The sequence below is a fragment of the Euprymna scolopes genome, chromosome 22 (assembly GCF_053919585.1).
Source record: "Euprymna scolopes isolate OS-2025 chromosome 22, ASM5391958v1, whole genome shotgun sequence".
Classification (NCBI taxonomy): domain Eukaryota; kingdom Metazoa; phylum Mollusca; class Cephalopoda; order Sepiida; family Sepiolidae; genus Euprymna; species Euprymna scolopes.
In genome coordinates this window covers 83,627,731-83,648,130 of record NC_136503.1, presented here as the reverse complement: position 1 = coordinate 83,648,130, position 20,400 = coordinate 83,627,731, and positions in this window count along the sequence as shown.

The following is a 20,400-nucleotide window of genomic DNA, read 5'->3' as shown; positions in this document are numbered from 1 at the left end:
GGATTGATAGAAAGATCCCACCATTTTTCCAGTGGTCTTGGCAACAGATTTGATGTACGTGTTCCATTTAAGATCAGGAGTAATGGTCAAGCCCAGAAGCTTGTCAAAACTTGAGGCCTCCTGAAGACGAGAGCCATTCATTTCAATTGATGCCAGATGTGGATCAGAATGTTGATGATGTAAAGAGAGAAGCTTGGTTTTAGATGCATTAAAAGTAAACAGCCACTCCTTTCCCCATTGTACTACGTGCTCAAGATCAGAGGAGAGAGAATTGGAGAGAACTTGGGCATTTACTGTCTTAGATGTGCTACCATAAATGGTAGTGTCGTCAGCATAAATGTCTACAAATGATGTAAGGATGTGATTTGGAAGATCATTAATGTAGATCAGGAAAAGAGTTGGGCCCAGGATGGACCCCTGAGGAACACCGGCATTAATACTGTGAGCTTCTGATTTTTGCCCCTCAACTATTACTCTTATGAACCTATCAGAAAGAAATGATTTAATAATTGAGAAGACATTTCCAGCTATACCATAGCTAGAGATCTTATGAAGTAAACCTTTATGCCATACCTTATCAAAGGCCTTTGATATGTCAAGAGCAATTGCCCTAGAAAGGTGGCCTCCGTCGAGAGATTTGCTAATCCTATGAGATAACTGTAAGCACATCTGCTGTAGATCTAGCAGAACGGAAACCATATTGAGTGTCACTAAGAAGGTTATTTTTGTTGAGATGGTTGATTACTTCTGTATTTAACACAGATTCCAACAACTTACTCATGGCGCACAGGAGACTTATTGGCCTGTACTGAGAGGGGGATGAGCGATCACCTGAATTCTTAAATACAGGGCATACTGATGAAATTTTCCAGGGAGATGGGAAACTATTCTCCTTAAGACAATGTTTAAACAGTTTTGTAAGTATGGGCGCTAGTTCAAGTTGAAGTTTTTTGAGTACTATAATTTGAATACCGTCAGGGCCAGTTGCTTTACTGGAATCAAGGTTTTTGATTAGCTTGGCAACATCATGTACAGATATACGTATATCACATAGCGTGTTTTCTGATACAGGAGGAAATATTGGGGGTTGGCGGCCTTGGTCGCCAAGAGTAGATTTAGCTGCAAAGTTCTTGACAAAGAGTTTGGCTTTGTCTGATGCTGACGAGATTACCTCAGGTCCATTGATAATAGTTGGGATGGAGCACATGCTTCTGTTCAGGATTCTGTTTGCTATTTGCCAAAACTGGTGGGAATCAAGCCGCTGCTCAGCTACTTTGGACTTAACAGATTGAGCATACAACTCTCTTGCATTCTTTATTACTTGCTTACAATGGTTGCTGGCAGTCCTGAAAGCGGCTTTAGTTTCCATACATCTATTACGTTGGAAACAGTGGAAAAAGTTATTTCTGTGCGCAATGGCAGCAGCACATTCTGGAGAGAACCATGGCTGGCTGTTAGGTTTTTGCTGAAACTTTTTCGAGGCTATGAAACGGTCAATACCTACAATTAACCATTCCGTCAGGTCTAATACTATAGAGGACACATCCTTTTTAAACATGGAATGCAGAGGTAGGTCAGATATAAATGTACGGAAGCTATCCCAGTCAGCCTTAGTGTATCGATATACTGTACGATGGAGAGGTACGTCTGGGGACATATTACATTTCATTTTTATCTTAATTGATACAACAGAGTGGTCGGAAGATCCAAGAGGCGACAGAACAGAAACTGAACATAGTTCAGGGCAAGTTGTGAGAAAAAGGTCTAGTAGGCTCGCATACTGGCCGTCATTGTCAGGCACACAGGTGGGTTCCTGAACAATCTGAGTGAGGTCATAGGCAATGGAGAAATCATGACAGAACCTCCCCTCATCATCGGTCTTGTTTGAGTGGGTCAACCATTCGACGTTGTGAACATTGAAGTCTCCACATCCGTGAATGTTAGCTGAAGGATAAGCAGATAGGACTTGGTCAATTTTCTCAGATATGCTTTGAAAGATAGTAACTCCGCTGTTGTGGGGGCGATAGAGAGTAAATATAAATGCAGTAGTGTGAGCTAAAGCAACCCAGAAGCACATATAGGGTAAGTTGGGATCTTCCCTGGAGATGCCCCTACCACATGGAAAGCTATCTTTAATATAGGCACATATTCCATGCCCATGGCGATCTTGGGGGTCAGATTTAGAAGTTAAGTTAGAGTATCCTTTAATTGCGAACTCTTCTAGGGAAATAGCCTGTCCAATGCCAGTTTCACTTAAAAATAAAAGGTCTGTTTTAGTCTCCTGTAATTGGGTTTCAACCTCTGGAAGGTTAGAACGTAGACCCCTGATGTTGGAGAAGGAGACATGGTAGTAGGGGTCTACGTTGGAAGTTGGAGAACCGGGTTTAATCGTGTATTTATTCTTGAAACTTGTCATGATGAAATTTTGGAATTTGTGGACTAGGTCGTCAGATTTACTTAGAGCAGGACAGAGAGGGGAAAATAAGAGAGAAAAAGAAATGAAGAATTTTTTTTTATTTGTAGCTAATAAGGTAAAGCCGTAACAATTACCCACTAGTATGGCATCGAGAGGCCTCACCAGAAGCTACTGCATGGTCCAGAATCCATTCACCAAATGGCAATACAGCAGCCCCAGTACTTTGCACCTGCTGATAGGACAGCCTCCTTAGAAGTTAATCCAAGGTTCGGGTCCCTGACTATCAGGCGGATAATGTCAGCCCAGACAAAACGTTTGCCTCCAGCACCCTTACTAGTGACATGGCTACAAAGATAGACATAGAAACAGAAAATTTCCGCAATCTCTGCCAACTGTTCGCGCAAAATACTGCCAACCTAGAAAACAGCTATTTCTTCTCCCTTCGTCAGAAAAATCACACATTAAAAAATGAGGACTGAGGGACAAATAAGAAGAAGCGAGAGTAACAGGAGCTGCCGATAATGCATCCACAATGCGTTTTCTACTCTCCATTAAAAAAAAAAAAAAATTATTAAGTATTCTACTTAATAAAAGTCCAACAGACGTGTTTAAGGGAAAGTATGGTGATAGATTCCCCTCTCACGAACTAAAACAATTTCGTAATCTATTTTTGCAATTAACTCTGTAGATAAATAAACATTTATGGACGAGAAAAAAGCTAGCATTTAATAAAACAGAAATACATAAATTAAATACTGAAATAAAATGTAGTTATTAATATTTGAATCTAAAAATAAAAAGTACGAATTAATATTGAAATCACTTATCTCAACAAAAACACTTCCGTCTCCAAAAAGCAAACTGTAGTGAAGAATTTAAGTTTAAACAGCGTTCAGAAGATTATTTTTTAAAAATTAACCGTTAAAAGAAAAGCGTGCTTTTATTCTGAACTTTAGCTAGTCACGTTTTAAGAAACTTACGATATAAAAGAAAAGCAGATGGGGGGGGGTCCTCCAAAGTTAGTTGGTGACGTTATAAGTAATTGCGAGATAAGATGGAAGCCGGAATTAAGGGGTGGAGACTGAAAAGGATTTTGTTTATTTATTTTTAATTGTATAATACAATGGTGGGATGGTGTGCATTAAGTTAAGAATGATGAGCCTAATTCATGTCGGCGATTAATCTTGGGGTGTAATTTGGCAATCAGGATTGATTCTTTGATACGAAGGTTGCCAACATTGCGTTCGGTGGCTAAAATATCTACTCTGATGGATTTGTTAGTGTTGCCGCATGTGTGAAGGTGTTTGCGAACAGAAGAGGCTTGTGTTTGCATGTGTTAATTACTCTAATGTGCAGGTGTTTTACTGAGCTACCGACGGATGATTGGTCACATTTGGTGCACTGTATGCGATATACTGTGTATGTACGGTGGCACATGTTAGTGGAGTTCATCGGGCAGTTAGTTAGGGTGCAGGGTACATTGCTTAGGTGGGTTTTGCGTTTTGACAAATGTTGTCGTAGTGATGGCCCAGTGTGTATAAGTTGTATGTCTAGACCCTCTCTGTGTATAGCTTTGCGGATGGCTTTTGTGATCTTGTCGTTGAAATGTGGCAGTTTTAGAAAGAATTTAGAAATATAAAATAAGAATTGAGAAAAAAACCCTAACCATATACTACCCACAAGTCCCGAGCAATGATTTGCTGCGGTATAGTTACTGCTTACAACAACACGTTTGTCAAAGTCAAGTAAATATCTGACGAAGAGATCTTTCTCGAAATATTATATTACACGGACATACAACCAGACTGACTTTCCCAGGTAACCACTGTGCAAATATAAATATACTGCTTATATGAAATATGAATATGTACACATGTATTTATAAGTTGTATTAATAAATGTCTAACCTGCTTCAGCCTGTGTCGTTCCGTTACTTCTGCATTGTACCGCCTTCTACAATTCCATTTAATTATATATCTATTCTTTTATTTGTTTTTATATATTATGTTATTTAATTATATATTTATTCTTTTATTTGTTTTTATATATTATGTCATTTAATTATATATTTATTCTTTTATTTGTTTTTATGTATTATGTTATTTAATTATATATTTATTCTTTTATTTGTTTTTATATATTATGTTATTTAATTATATATCTATTCTTTTATTTGTTTTTATGTATTATGTTATTTAATTATATATTTGTTCTTTTAATTGTTTTTATGTATTATGTTATTTATTTATATATTTATTCTTTTATTTGTTTTTATATATTATGTTATTAAATTATATATTTATTCTTTTATTTGTTTTTATGTATTATGTTATTTAATTATATATTTATTCTTTCATTTGTTTTTATGTATTATGTTATTTAATTATATATTTATTCTTTTATTTGTTTTTATGTATTATGTTATTTAATTATATATTTATTCTTTTATTGGTTTTTACGTACTATGTTAATTAATTATATATTTATTCTTTTATTGGTTTTTACGTACTATGTTAATTAATTATATATTTATTCTTTTATTTGTTTTTATGTACTATGTTATTTAATTATATATTTATTCTTTCATTTGTTTTTATGTATTATGTTATTTAATTATATATTTATTCTTTTATTTGTTTTTATGTATTATGTTATTTAATTATATATTTATTCTTTCATTTGTTTTTATGTATTATGTTATTTAATTATATATTTATTCTTTTATTTGTTTTTATGTACTATGTTATTTAATTATATATTTATTCTTTCATTTGTTTTAATGTATTATGTTATTTAATTATATATTTATTCTTTTATTTGTTTTTATGTATTATGTTATTTAATTATATATTTATTCTTTCATTTGTTTTTATGTATTATGTTATTTAATTATATATTTATTCTTTTATTTGTTTTTATGTATTATGTTATTTAATTATATATTTATTCTTTTATTTGTTTTTATGTATTATGTTATTTAATTATATATTTATTCTTTTATTGGTTTTTACGTACTATGTTAATTAATTATATATTTATTCTTTTATTTGTTTTTATATATTATGTTATTTAATTGTATATTTATTCTTTTATTTGTTTTTATATATTATGTTATTAAATTATATATTTATTCTTTTATTTGTTTTTACGTATTATGTTAATTAATTATATATTTATTCTTTTATTGGTTTTTTATGTATTATGTTATTTAATTATATATTAATTCTTTTATTTGTTTTTACGTATTATGTTATTTAATTATATATTTATTCTTTTATTGGTTTTTATGTATTATGTTATTTAATTATATATTTATTCTTTTATTTGTTTTTATATATTATGTTATTAAATTATATATTTATTCTTTTATTAGTTTTTACGTATTATGTTAATTAATTATATATTTATTCTTTTATTGGTTTTTATGTATTATGTTATTTAATTGTATATTTATTCTTTTATTGGTTTTTATATATTATGTTATTTAATTATATATTTATTCTTTTATTTGTTGTTATGTATTATGTTATTTAATTATATATTTATTCTTTTATTTGTTTTTATGTATTATGTTATTTAGTTATATATTTATGCTTTTATTGGTTTTTATATATTATGTTATTTAATTATATATTTATTCTTTCATTTGTTTTTATATATTATGTTATTTAATTATATATTTATTCTTTTATTGGTTTTTATATATTATGTTATTTAATTATATATCTATTCTTTTATTTGTTTTTATGTATTATGTTATTTATTCATATATTTATTCTTTTATTTGTTTTTACATATTATGTTATTTAATTATATATTTATTCTTTTATTTGTTTTTATATATTATGTTATTTAATTATATATTTACTCTTTTATTTGTTTTTATGTATTATGTTATTTAATTATATATTTATTCTTTTATTTGTTTTTATGTGTTATGTTATTTAATTATATATTATTCTTTTATTGGTTTTTATGTATTATGTTATTTAATTGTATATTTATTCTTTTATTTGTTTCTATATATTATGTTATTTAATTATATATTTATTCTTTTATTTGTTTTTATGTATTATATTATTTAATTATATATTTATTCTTTTATTGGTTTTTATATATTATGTTATTTAATTATATATTTATTCTTTTATTTGTTTTTATATATTATGTTATTTAATTATATATTTATTCTTTTATTGGTTTTTTATGTATTATGTTATTTAATTATATATTTATTCTTTTATTGGTTTTTATGTATTATGTTATTTAATTATATATTTATTCTTTTATTTGTTTTTATATATTATGTTATTTAATTATATATTTATTCTTTTATTTGTTTTTATATATTATGTATTTAATTATATATTTATTCTTTTATTGGTTTTTATATAGTATGTTATTTTATTATATATTTATTCTTTTATTTGTTTTTATGTATTATGTTATTTAATTATATATTTATTCTTTTATTTGTTTTTAAGTATTATGTTATTTAATTATATATTTATTCTTTTATTTGTTTTTATATATTATGTTATTTAATTATATATTTATTCTTTTATTTGTTTTTATATATTATGTTATTTAATTATATATTTATTCTTTTGTTGGTTTTTATATAGTATGTTATTTAATTATATATCTATTCTTTTATTTGTTTTTATGTATTATGTTATTTAATTATATATTTATTCTTTTATTGGTTTTTATATATTATGTTATTAATTATATATTTATTCTTTTATTGGTTTTTATATATTATGTTATTTAATTATATATTTATTCTTTTATTGGTTTTCACGTATTATCTTATTTAATTGTATATTTATTCTTTTATTTGTTTTTATATATTATGTTATTTAATTATATATTTATTTTTTTATTGGTTTTTATGTATTATGTTATTTAATTATATATTTATTCTTTTATTTGTTTTTATATATTATGTTATTTAATTATATATTTATTCTTTTATTGGTTTTTATATATTATGTTATTTAATTGTATATTTATTCATTTTTTTGTTTTTACATATTATATTATTAAATTATATATTTATTCTTTTATTTGTTTTTATATATTATGTTATTTAATTATATATTTATTCTTTTATTGGTTTTTATGTATTATGTTATTTAATTGTATATTTATTCTTTTATTTGTTTTTATATATTATGTTATTTAATTATATATTTATTTTTATATTGGTTTTTATATATTATGTTATTTAATTGTATATTTATTCTTTTATTTGTTTTTATATATTATGTTATTTAATTATATATTTATTCTTTTATTGGTTTTTATGTATTATGTTATTTAATTATATATTTATTCATTTATTTGTTTTTATATATTATGTTATTTAATTATATATTTATTCTTTTATTGGTTTTTATATATTATGTTATTTAATTATATATTTATTCATTTTTTTGTTTTTACATATTATATTATTAAATTATATATTTATTCTTTTATTTGTTTTTATATATTATGTTATTTAATTATATATTTATTCTTTTATTTGTTTTTACATATTATATTATTTAATTATATATTTAATCTTTTATTTGTTTTTATATATTATGTTATTTAATTATATATTTATTCTTTTATTTGTTTTTATGTATTATGTTATTTAATTATATATTTATTCTTTTATTTGTTTTTATATATTATATTATTTAATTATATATTTATTCTTTTATTGGTTTTTATATAGTATGTTATTTTATTATATATTTATTCTTTTATTTGTTTTTATATATTATGTCATTTAGTTATATATTTATCCTTTTATTTGTTTTTACATATTATATTATTAAATTATATATTTTTTCTTTTATTTGTTTTTATATATTATGTTATTTAATTATATATTTGTTCTTTTATTTGTTTTTATGTATTATGTTATTTAATTATATATTTATTCTTTTATTTGTTTTTATATATTATGTTATTTAATTATATATTTATTCTTTTATTTGTGTTTATATATTATGTTATTTAATTATATATTTATTCTTTTATTTGTTTTTATATATTATGTTATTTAATTATATATTTATTCTTTTATTTGTTTTTATGTATTATGTTATTTAATTATATATTTATTCTTTTATTTGTTTTTATATATTATGTTATTTAATTATATATTTGTTCTTTTATTTGTTTTTATGTATTATGTTATTTAATTATATATTTATTCTTTTATTTGTTTTTAAGTATTATGTTATTTAATTACCTACTAGTTACTTGTTTCATTTTATGTTAAGAATTTCTACTGAGCTGATAACTCGGTTGAAACTGTGATTTTTGCAACAAACTATTCTCAACCAGCGGAGGAATAATGGAGGAAAACTACTTGGAAGAACTGGAGCAAAATAAATCCCCCCCTTCCAGGGGTTTATTGCACAGGTGGCAGCTCCAGTAAAGAACGACTCCCAAAAGAGTGGGATCAAAACTCACCAATGGGGAGGCGTACCGCCCAGAAAAGAACCTCAAAACGACTCTAAGAAAAAGGCTAATCCCCTAGAGGACTGCTCTCCAAATCGAGCAAAACTTAAAAATAACGGGATGTACGGCCCAGATACAGACCAAACTCAGGGAGAGGAATCCCAAAAGGACCCTAACAGAGACACTGTTCATCTAAAGGATAGCTCCTCAAAAGGGGGAATCAAATCAAAGAATGATGAGGTGTACTGCCCAGATTCCAAACCAATACAAGGGAAGGAGCCTTAAAAAAAACTCTTATAAACAGGCTGCTCCCCTGTGGGGAGCAGAAATCTAAAACAACGGGGCTTACTGCATGGAAGTCACTACTGCTATCTCAAGTAGTGGATCACTCCCATAAAGCGCCTGAAATGGAGGAGATGAATTCGATTTTACCCAATGTGGTGTTTCCTTCCACCTCCAAGACTCCCTAGAAAGTTGGCATCAGCCAAAGCACCCTCGGTTTCACCCTAAAGGACCAGAGAGCTATCAAGGCCATAACAATACCATCAGGGGAATTCATTTGGGAAAAAGATGACCCCACAGGACCACAAAGACTTCTACTTACATAAATACATGCAATACATACAAGGAAATATACTGCAGCCTGTCCCTGGAGACTACAAGGCGATAGAGGACAAGGTTTTATCCCTTGTGATCTCGGACATCAAGGAAAATCACATCCTAAGGCTGAAAAAAGAAGACATGTCAGAGCTCTTCACAAAATTAAATATCCCAGCGACCTACTTCTGACAAAGGAGCTATGCCATGTGAGACATTAAACTCCCTCATGGAAGTCATGGAACAACTATCCCAGAAATAGATGAAGAGCGGGAGGGTGAAAAAAATGCCTCGATATCAGGTCAGAAGTAGGACCAGGGTCCACATTCACAATTCCCCAATTGAGCTAAAGGTGTTCTACATCGGTGCATATTTCAGCTAATTTGGGGATGTGAAAAAAGTGGACCAGGCAAAATATAGGAATGGATTATGGTGGATTATGCATTTTCAATAAGACTGATCAAGCAAGGCTTCCAGGCTATCCCGGCAGTATTGACATACAAAGGATGAATGATAACAGTCATGGAGGAGAGATGTTATCCGTACCGTTGGCTGTGCGTAAAGCAGAGCCACATGGCCAAAGACTGCTTCCAAAAAAGAAGTTCCAAACTGAGCAGCTCCAGTCAAAAAGCCTGCAGCAATCACCCTCCCAATTCTGGTTCCAACACCAGCCCCAAGGTCAACCAAACCATTAAGAAGAACAGAGGAGGAGTAGAGGACAGTGTTCAACAGAAGGAGGAGGAGTGAACCTGTCTCCATTGCAGTTACAGCAGCCACTCAACCGCAGAAGCAACAGCAGCCTCAACAACAACAACAACAACAGCAACAAAAATAGCCACAAAAGCAGCAACAACAGCAGCAGCAAAAAATAGCAGCAACAAATGGACAAGGTTCCCACGCCACTAAGTTGACAAGAAAGAAAGACAAAGAGGGAGCAAGGAGGAAGAAGCGCGCAAAAACTTGCTCCCCACTAGTCAACAAAAAGACAAGAGAGAGAAAAAAAGGGTGAAGAGGAAAGGAAAAAACACAGCACATACAACCACTTCAGATAACACCAACATTTACAGAAAAATAACATCAGAAAATACACCCACAAACACTGAAAAAACACTGGCTCCTACACAAAAGCTGCAACAACACAGACCCCATATCAACACCTACATCAATACCAGCTCCCTCACCGCAAACCCCAAAGCACACATCTGCACATACACAACAACCTCAATCCGAATCTGCTACAAAACCCGTGAAAAAGAGGCTTTCAGCCTCTCCTTCTCACCATAAAACAAACACTAAAATCTCACCTTTTAATTTATGGGTGGACATTTGTAAAGTTGACCTCTCTGGTGGTAGGGATATGTCTCTTAGAAAAGGAAATTACACCCTCTAGCAGACCTCCATCAGATAGGGGGTAAAGACATTGAAGAACCATGCAATTTTCTGGATGCCCCTCTCGTGACCACCTTCATTAGAGTTCCAGTCAGTCAGTCTGGAAAATGATGAAGGCCACTGATTAAAAAGAATGACCCTTCCCTATACGAACTTTTGTAGCGTCCCAATTTTGGTTCATCCGAATATGTTTGGGGCCTTAAAACTAATATTTTCCAAAGACGTCAGTGGTATCACACACTGCAGCCAGGATTTGAGACCATTGGTGACTTTGAGCTTGGTGCATAGCATAGGCATCCTTTCATATTGCATAAGATAAGATCCTATCTCCATTCTTGACTAGTTTAAATAAGAGGGGCTTGAAGTCTGCAGATCGAGTGGCACGAGTTTGAAGAGACCTCTTGTCCCTGGAAGTAGATGTGGCTGCAGTCCAGGAGACATACTTCGTTTCATTTAAGGATGCCCAGGTGCTGGCCAGAGATTTCAACGTCTTTTCAGCATATGGGGATTCTCAAGGAAAGGGTGTCTTCTTGTTTGTGAAACATACCCTGTCAGTGATGGTCGACATTGATCATAGGGACGTGGCTGATATTGCCGTCAAAAACTAAGTTTCGAGTGGTTGCGGTTCATGTGCCCAGCACAGCTCAAGAGAGGATCTCCTTTGTTTGGGATCTCAATGCTTTCATTGCTTGTCCAAAGCATATAGTTCTAATGGGAAATTGAAATGCCATCCTTGATCACAAGATAGACAAGGTCGAGGGTGGGTAGATAGAGCGACGGAGAGATGCAAAACCAGCCTGGCTGATCTGATGGCTAGATGTGATCTGGTTGACAGGTTCCATGTCGAGCACCCGGCATATATCGACAAATAGTGTGTCTTCCTAGTCGAATACTTATTTGGATAGGATGTTAGTTAGAAGAGGCAAAGTAGACTTTTTATCATGCCCTACATTTAGGTGGATAGGTCAATCAGACCATAAACTAGTTATGTACTGATTGAAGTTAGGAAATAGGCCTAAACTATCTGATTACTGAAAGTTGAATAGCTCTTTGCTAGAGATACAAAACTTCCAGGAACAGCTACTGTTACTTCTTCAAAGGAACTTGGAGGGGCCGCTTACTGGGAGTAAGTAGTTGGTTAGGATGAAAACAAAAGTTAGAAACTTCTCCATCAAATACAGTAATAGTGTAAGCCAACAGAAAGCTTTTGCAATCCTTCGCTATCTCCCAGTTGGTAGGTCAGGGCTGTCCACTGTCACCCCTGCTCTACATACTTGCATTCGAGCCGCTACTTCGCAAACTAATGAAGTGGGGAGACAAGTCCAGTCCTGCACATATTGCCTGGTGGATCATGAGCCAGGGTCTTCACGTTGGCTGATGACATCAATTGTAGCAAGTCAGTCAGCCTGCACTTGGATACCTGGAGTAGTATTACCACCTTTCCAACTCCTTTATTGCTGGACAGATCACCCGTTTGAGTCATTGGTGGGTGGTTCAGACTGGGTCCCCCAATTTGAGAGGAATTGGTCAGAGGTACAGTCAAAGGTTGAAGCATCAATTAACTCTTGGTGTTGAAGGAAATTCTTCTTAAAGGGTATTTCTGGTTTATTATTTTGTTGTGAGGGCCTTACTAAGCAATTGTTTTCATTCCCCATCCCTTCATCAATAAAATATAAATAATTCAATAAAACTTTTTCAAATTTGAGTTTATCATAAGGACAGCCCCCAGAGTGAATGTGGTATTGTGGTAACTGAGATATTTATAATTAAGAGTAGGATAGACAATCTTAAGTATTTGAGGCCAAGGATGACCAACGACACTCCCCACACTTTTGAATGGACTAATTTGTTCATAATGCAATTTTATATTTTGTGCAAATAAATATTTTAAAGTTAGCACACCTATGCTACTATTATTATTATTATTATTATTATTATTATTTGAATTACTTTATTAGATCTACTTTCCAATCCACCTCCTTTTATATATATATATATATATATATATATATATATATATATATATATATATATATATATATATATAATCCATTATCCCAGAACGTATCAGCATTATATTTTCAGAATATCAAAATAGTATTCTTTTAATCTGAAATCTTTGATTCATTTAACCGATATTACCTTGCATTATATTATATTAAGAAAGGGTCCAGTGAATCTGTAGCCAGTGAGAGTAGATTAATAGTAGTACGTAAACTAGGATGCCATTTTCTGATTGGAAGTTTGCTTTTTGTGCGGAGAGTTAGAGTCTTCAAAATAAATATAAGGAGTATTGAAAAAAGAAATGGATGCACAATTTCTGCAAACATGCATAAGTACTTACGCTAATTGAAATGCAGAATACAAAGGCTGTGACTATTTTGCTATTAAGTATGAATGAAGACGGGAAAAACGACTTTTTTATTATAGGGATTGGACAATATACAAATAGTAACTGGCTATAAGTTAACAATATATTTAATAATAACTGTTTCACACCCATAATTTAACTGTCAAAATTCCAATACTGTTTTATCTCATTTTGTGACTTCTTTGTTTTCGACGTTAATTTGCATAATTATATAATTGTATTATGTCTGTGTAAATTTTTTCTGTGTCTGCCATATTTCTAGGATAATTGTTCTTTATCGGTCTGTGCAGTTTTAGGAAGTCCATCTTCCTATGCTTTATCTTCTCACCCTTTGAGAAATAGTGTATTGCTAAATGCCTGGAGTGACCCTAACGGACAACGCCAATGGGATAGACTCACATATTATTAAAAATATTATTAAGAATTGCATTAACTGTGAGATATCTACTGGAGCGGTAGAAAGATCCCACCATTTTTCCAGCAACCTTAGCAACAGATCTGATGTATGTGTACCATTTCAGCTCAGGAGTAACGGTCAAGCCCAGAAGCTTAGCAAAATATGGAGCCTCCCCAAGACGAGGGCCATTCATTTCAATTGATGCCAGACGGAGATCAGAGCATTGATGATGAAAAGATAGAAGCTTGACTTTAGATGCATTAAAGGTAACCAGCCACCTCTTTCCTCATTGTACCACATCCTCAAGATCAGAGGAGAGAGAATCAGAGAGAACTTGGTCATTTGAAATATTATTAAGAATTGCACCATAGTTTTATCTGAACCTGAACTCGGAATTTTTAAATTGATTAAATGTAGTTGAAACATTTTTGAAGAAACTTTTCCCATCTGAGACAAAGTACAACACCTTTATTCTTTGTTTTTCTATCCAGTTTCTTTTAAACGCGCAAGTTGTATCTTATTCTATTTTTATTAACCCAATGATTTCTAAAGTGGGAGTACTGTAGGGACGATAAAGTTGTTTTGTTTTTATTTTACATAGGCATCACAACTTATCAAGGCCCAGAGGCCACTCAAGCATAAGGGTTAAAGAGTGTACAGTAGTCAATTGAACAATGCAGTAATCGTTAGTAATGGAAATTCGGTAAATTTGTTAACAAGTGGAACAGCTCATCAAGAACTTGTTTACGTTGGACTTGAAGACAACCATATTGTAGTCAGCTGGAAAGCAGAAAAATGGAAGACAGGTCCACATGCGTGCAGTTCTAAAAAAGAAGCTTTGTTCATGGAATCTACGTTTAGGTTTACGCACAGAGAAAGAGTGGGGGGAATTATTGATAGGGTTTTCAGCTAAATGAGTGTTACTTGTGAAAGTTTGCCGAGGGGGGCCATAGATTGAAGCTCAGTCGAGCACTTGCCATGGAAATAACGATCTCCCTTTAAAGCTATCTTTGTGGGGGAGTTTTGGGATTCAGAGGTGTGCCCCTTTATGAAAAGTGTTAAGCCCCAAAATCTTATGAGGACAAGTGACCTTGCCCTGGCACTCACGATATCCGAGGATCATAATGATTTCCTTTCTGTTTTGCAAGACTCCTTGCTTCTACCAGGAAGCCGACATGTGTCAAAACTAAACTTTTAGCACATTAAAAATGAGAAAAGTTATAGTCTGCTGGCTTAAAATAAATGTTTTACATGAAATTGAAGGTTGAATTTAAGTTAAATTTGTGCTCAGTTTCCATTAAATACTAATCCCTATTAATCACTGTTTCCATTAAATCCCTATTAATCACTAACTGTTTCCATTTGATGTAATGGAATAACCTAAAATCCCTTCATAGATGAAATGAACAATGGATATATTGACCCTCTCACGTGACTGAGGCAGAAGGAAAAAAGACAGGAAGAAAATAAGAAAATATGTCGAGTAACTCCTATGTCACATGTATTCCCTTGTAAATAAACACTTGGTCTTTCACCCATAACCCCGTGTTTCTTTCTTTATTCTTATTTAAAGTAAGGATATAACACCATTAAATCCCTATTAATAACTAACTGCTCATCCAATGGATACCACCTTAATTGGATTCACCTTAGCAAAGGTTCATGCAAAATTTCAGCTAGATTAGCCCAGATGTTTCCGAGAAAACTTCTAGAGTAAATGTGTTATTGTTGTGATTACTCGCTATTAATCCTTATCTGTGCATCGAACGGATACCATCATACTTACTTCGTTGCATCTTATCATGGCAAAGGTCCATACAAAATGTCTGCCAGATCAGGACAATAGTTTCAGAGAAAAATTGGAATAGACAGATAGACATACAGACTAAGAGAAATATAATATAGATTCGTTTTATCAATTTTGCAAGCGGCCGCTTCTGTTTATGGAAAATACCTCCAGTCTAACAAACTTCTTAGACGGCCATTTTATCATCAAATTTTGATAGAATTGATTTATAATAAGGTCAATAACACGATGTCAATAAAAAAAGGTGGTACTTCTACACTATTGGGACGAGATTTTGTAATCGATAAATGGGATTTTCAGATAAAAAATAATGGTTTCAACTGATTTTTTGTCAATTCTAATAAGTTACAATGGTAGCTTTCAAATTACGCAATCGGAATTGCCTGTATATTTCTGAATTATTTGTAAAAATAATTTTAATGGTCGTAGCAGGTGAAAAATCGCCGCCAGTTGTTTAAATCGAAACAGAAAATTACCTCCCTTTTGAACTATCCTGTGTCTTACGATTGTTTTCATCAAATTCTATTTTTATTTTCTTTAATAAATAATTTTCTACCTTACCGATTTTCGTAATTTTTGGATATGATCCTCTTAAAATAACGAGGAATGCGTGGATACCATTGTTTTCATGTGAAATTCAGTTTTAAGATTTCCGAAATTTCGCCCTAATAGTACTGCAAAGGTTAATTTGAATCAAATAACTTTTTGCTAGACGGCTTGTTACTTGGGTCTGTGTTTATTTAATGCGTGTGTACATAGTGTGTGTAGGCGTCTGAATAACTTGATGAGGATAAAAGTTGGACCAGCAATGACATACGTTCCTTGCGTATAGATGGAAGGAGAACACGATCGTGCGAGGTAGGAAAAGAGATGGTGTCAGCTTTGAGTAGATTGTCCGTCCATGTCAATTTTAATTCATTCGGTGAAGAGGGTTGCAAGGGACGGGGTAGAGCTGAAACCCTAAAAAGATAAAAAGATACAGAAAAGATTGTCCCAAGAAATCGTGCTTGAAGCTGAAGAATTACTGCCCCTAAGGGGTGGGTTGCGGTTGGTTACTACCCCCCCCCCCTCACAACAGCCTAACATCACTATCACTACCTCACTCGTACTTACCTTATAGATTTTTTACCTTCTTCATTCCCGGCTCTCTCTCTCTCTCTCTCTCTCTCTCTCTCTCTCTCTCTCTCTCTCTCTCTCTCTCTCTCTCTCTCTCTCTGTGTGTGTGTGTGTGTGTGTGTGTGTGTGTGTGTGTGTGTGTGTCTGTCTCTGTGTGTGTGTGTGTGTGTGTGTGTGTGTGTGTGTGTGTGTGTGTGTGTGTGTGTGTGGCTATCAAAGAGGAATTTAAAGAAATGTAATGGATGTAATGATGGACGGATAGGAATTGACAAAAGAAAAAAATAGACAGAGAGAGAGAGAGAGAGAGAGAGAGAGAGAGAGAGGGGTGAGTGAGAGAGGGAGAGAGAAATAGAGAGGAGAAAAACTGAGAATCTTGTAAAACGCAAAAGATTTTCCCCGTATGTTTGTTCTTCTAGTTTTCCTTCGTTCACGAATTAACGAAAGATAAGAGAGAGAGAGAGAGAGAGAGAGAGAGAGAGAGAGAGAGAGAGAGAGAGAGAGAGAGAGAGAGAGAGAGAGGGGGGGGGGAGAGAGCATTAGGTACAGAATAGTTAACAGTCGAGAAATCGTACATAAAAAAAAATGACATATCGAACGCAGTAGAATTGAATTATTTGTGTTTTTTGTTTCCATTTTCTTTTCATTACATGTTTTTTTTATGCTGTTTTTTTATGATTTTTTTATTATGATGTTTTTATTATGATGTTTTTATTATGATGTTTTTATTATGATGTTTTTACGGCACACAAAAAACGTTTTGCTTCACAATGTTATTACGTTCGAAACAGCCTTTATGACAAACGAAAAAAAAATGGTCGCCTGTCAAACGTCTTTGGAGATTCATTCTTAAAAAGAAAGTAAAAAAAATAACTTACCCTACCATTAAACTGTTGCAGGGCAGGTCGTCCGGGGACAATCAACCCAACAACTAACACGGTAGACACAGCAAAAAAGCAAACAGCAAAAAGGCAAAGAAGAATGACAAACACAGGTTGTTTGGTTAAAGACGAGGATTTGCCTTTGATTTGCAAAGGAAGCGAAAAATCGTATGATCTGGATGCTGGTTGTCCGGAAGGTCGCACGTTACCGGAGGCTAAGGGCTGGAGGGCTGAAACACTAACAGGTATTCTAGACGTGGCGTGGTTTAGGGTTGCTCGCTGGGTCTGGATGATCGGCTGGCCGTCAGGGCGATCCGGAACAGACGGTGGACACTGAGAACCTGGGGTCAGTGTTAAGGAATGGGCGACACTGAGAACGTAGGGTCAGTTGTAAGGAACGGTCGGTCGGTAGGGAGCCAAGTGCACGCGAGGTTGCAGGCTAGAGGAGCAAGGTGCACGCGAGGTTGCAGGCTGGATGAAGTAAAGTTCGCTGCTGGTGGGTTTCAGGAGGCAAGCAGTAGTGAATCGCATTAGTAGAAAAACTTATTAGCCCTGATAAGGGCTGTTTGAACTGCTGCTGAGACGGCTGCTGCTGAAAATCCTTTGGCTGATGGATTCGGTCGACATGACTGGTAGCGTCAGTCCTTGCTTCGGGAGCCTCTTCCTACTCTCCAGCCGAGTTGGTATTTATTTGCTTCTCCACGAAAGCAAACTTTGACACAAGGTCGTTTTTAATGTGGAGATCGGAGAGAGGACCAACAAACACGAAAGAGGATGGAAGAGCGTGAATTTTATAAAAGTTGATCAAAATAAATGTAGACATGACGCCCCTTCCCAAATCGTAGATATTATGATCTAGGGAGTATATAGAAAGTTCTAAAGAATAGTACCCCTCCCCCAAGAACCCTGGCAAAAAAAAGCTTTTGCTGGATATACAAAAACGTGTGCGGCCGTTTTGTCTTCTATATATACAGATAACAAAATCCGCATCCAAGAATACTTGGATATATTATATAAGCAAGGATTTAAGGATGTCATATCCAACCAAATAAAGAAATTGAAAAAGGACATGAAACTTCAGGTTCACCATTCACTAATAAAAGTCGTTGTCAACAAAATTAGAAATCAACTGACTTCCTTTGAGGAATCGGTGCTAAACAAAGGTCTCCACTTCACCACAACCATCGAGCGGATCCCATACAGACATGATAACTTTAATGGAAAAAGCAACCTTCAATAAACTCGAGGCACATAAAAATGAATAAGATGGAAGGTGAGACAAGCACTCAAGAATTCAAAGCCTCCAAAATCTAACCTCTCACAGGAAGAAGTATTGGTTATAAAATCACTACACAACAATGATGATAATGTAATAATACTACCAGCAGACAAAGGAAATGCTAGTATCAGGGTGGAATATTCCAATAAATTGGCAGATCCAATGCAATTAAAATATTAGGTTGGTGCAAAAATAATGTTTTTTTACATGAAGTTATACGACAAAAACGACATTATTTTTGCCCCAACCTAATAATATGACTTTAAAAACAGAGAGGAAGCTGTCACAGATCCTCAGGATTAATACCATCTACAAAATACGAACTGGAATTTGTTCCCACATTAGGAATGGTTTTGCATGTGGTATTGACATCCACAAAGAAGACCCTAAATTGCTATCTATGTGTTTTCCATGTAACATTTACAGCACCACATTCATTTTGACCATTTATCCTTCTTACAATGATGGAGTTGCTATTTTGTAAGTATTTCTAGAATAATTGATCATATCCTGTTGCTTCTGCCAACATTAATGTCTGTAGTGACTTTAGTGTTCACAGCGTTCAATTGCTTATGATCTAACACAGATTGTTGAGAAACCTACTAGCATATTTGATGTTGAAAGACATTTTGCAAGTTGACTTGATTTTTTTCTAGCAACTTGTCCTGAACTGTGCTTTTGAACTGTTCTGTTTTCACTAGTATTTTCGAACCAATCAAATGCAACAAATGAACGAATGAATTTGTTGCTAAGTGGGTTTGTTGGGAATATGTACGTCGTGATCAGGGTCAACTACTTCCGAATGTTTGTCCAGGATGTTCATAAAAGCATCAAGAAACAAAATGCTAGCGATGCAATTGGTCTTGACAACATTTTATTCATATGCTTAAAAATTATGGTGATTAAAAATTATAGTGCTTAAAAATTATGGTGATTAAAAATTATAGTGCTTAAAAATTATGGTGATTTAAAATTATAGTGCTTAAATATTATAGTAGGAAAAAATTATAGTGGTTAAAAATTATAGTGCTAAAAATTATGGTGCTTAAAAATTATGGTGCTAAAAAATTTTAGTGCTAAAAAATAATAGTGCTTAAAAAATATAGTGTTTAAAAGTTATGGTGCTTAAAAAATATAGTGCTTAAAAATTATAGTGCTTAAACATTATAGTGGTTAAAAATTATAGTGATTAAAAATTCTGACGCTTAAAAGTTATAGTGGTTAAAAATTATAGTGGTTAAAAATTCTGGTGCTTAAAAATTATAGTGCTTAAAAATTATGACGCTTAAAAATTATAGTGCTTAAAAATTCTGGTGCTTAAAAATTATAGTGCTTAAAAATTATGGTGCTCAAACATTATTGTGGTTAAAAATTATAGTGCTTAAAAATTATAGTGCTAAAAAGTAATAGTGCTTAAAAATTATAGTGGTTAAAAATTATAGTGCTTAAATATTATGGTGCTTAAAAGTTATGGTGCTTAAAAATTATAGTGCTAAAAAGTAATAGTGCTTAAAAATTATAGTGGTTAAAAATTATAGTGCTTAAATATTATGGTGCTTAAAAGTTATGGTGCTTAAAAATTATAGTGGTTAAAAATTATAGCGCTTAAATATTATGGTGCTTAAAAATTATAGTGATAAAAATTATAGTGGTTAAAAATTATAGTGCTTAAAAATTATAGTACTTAA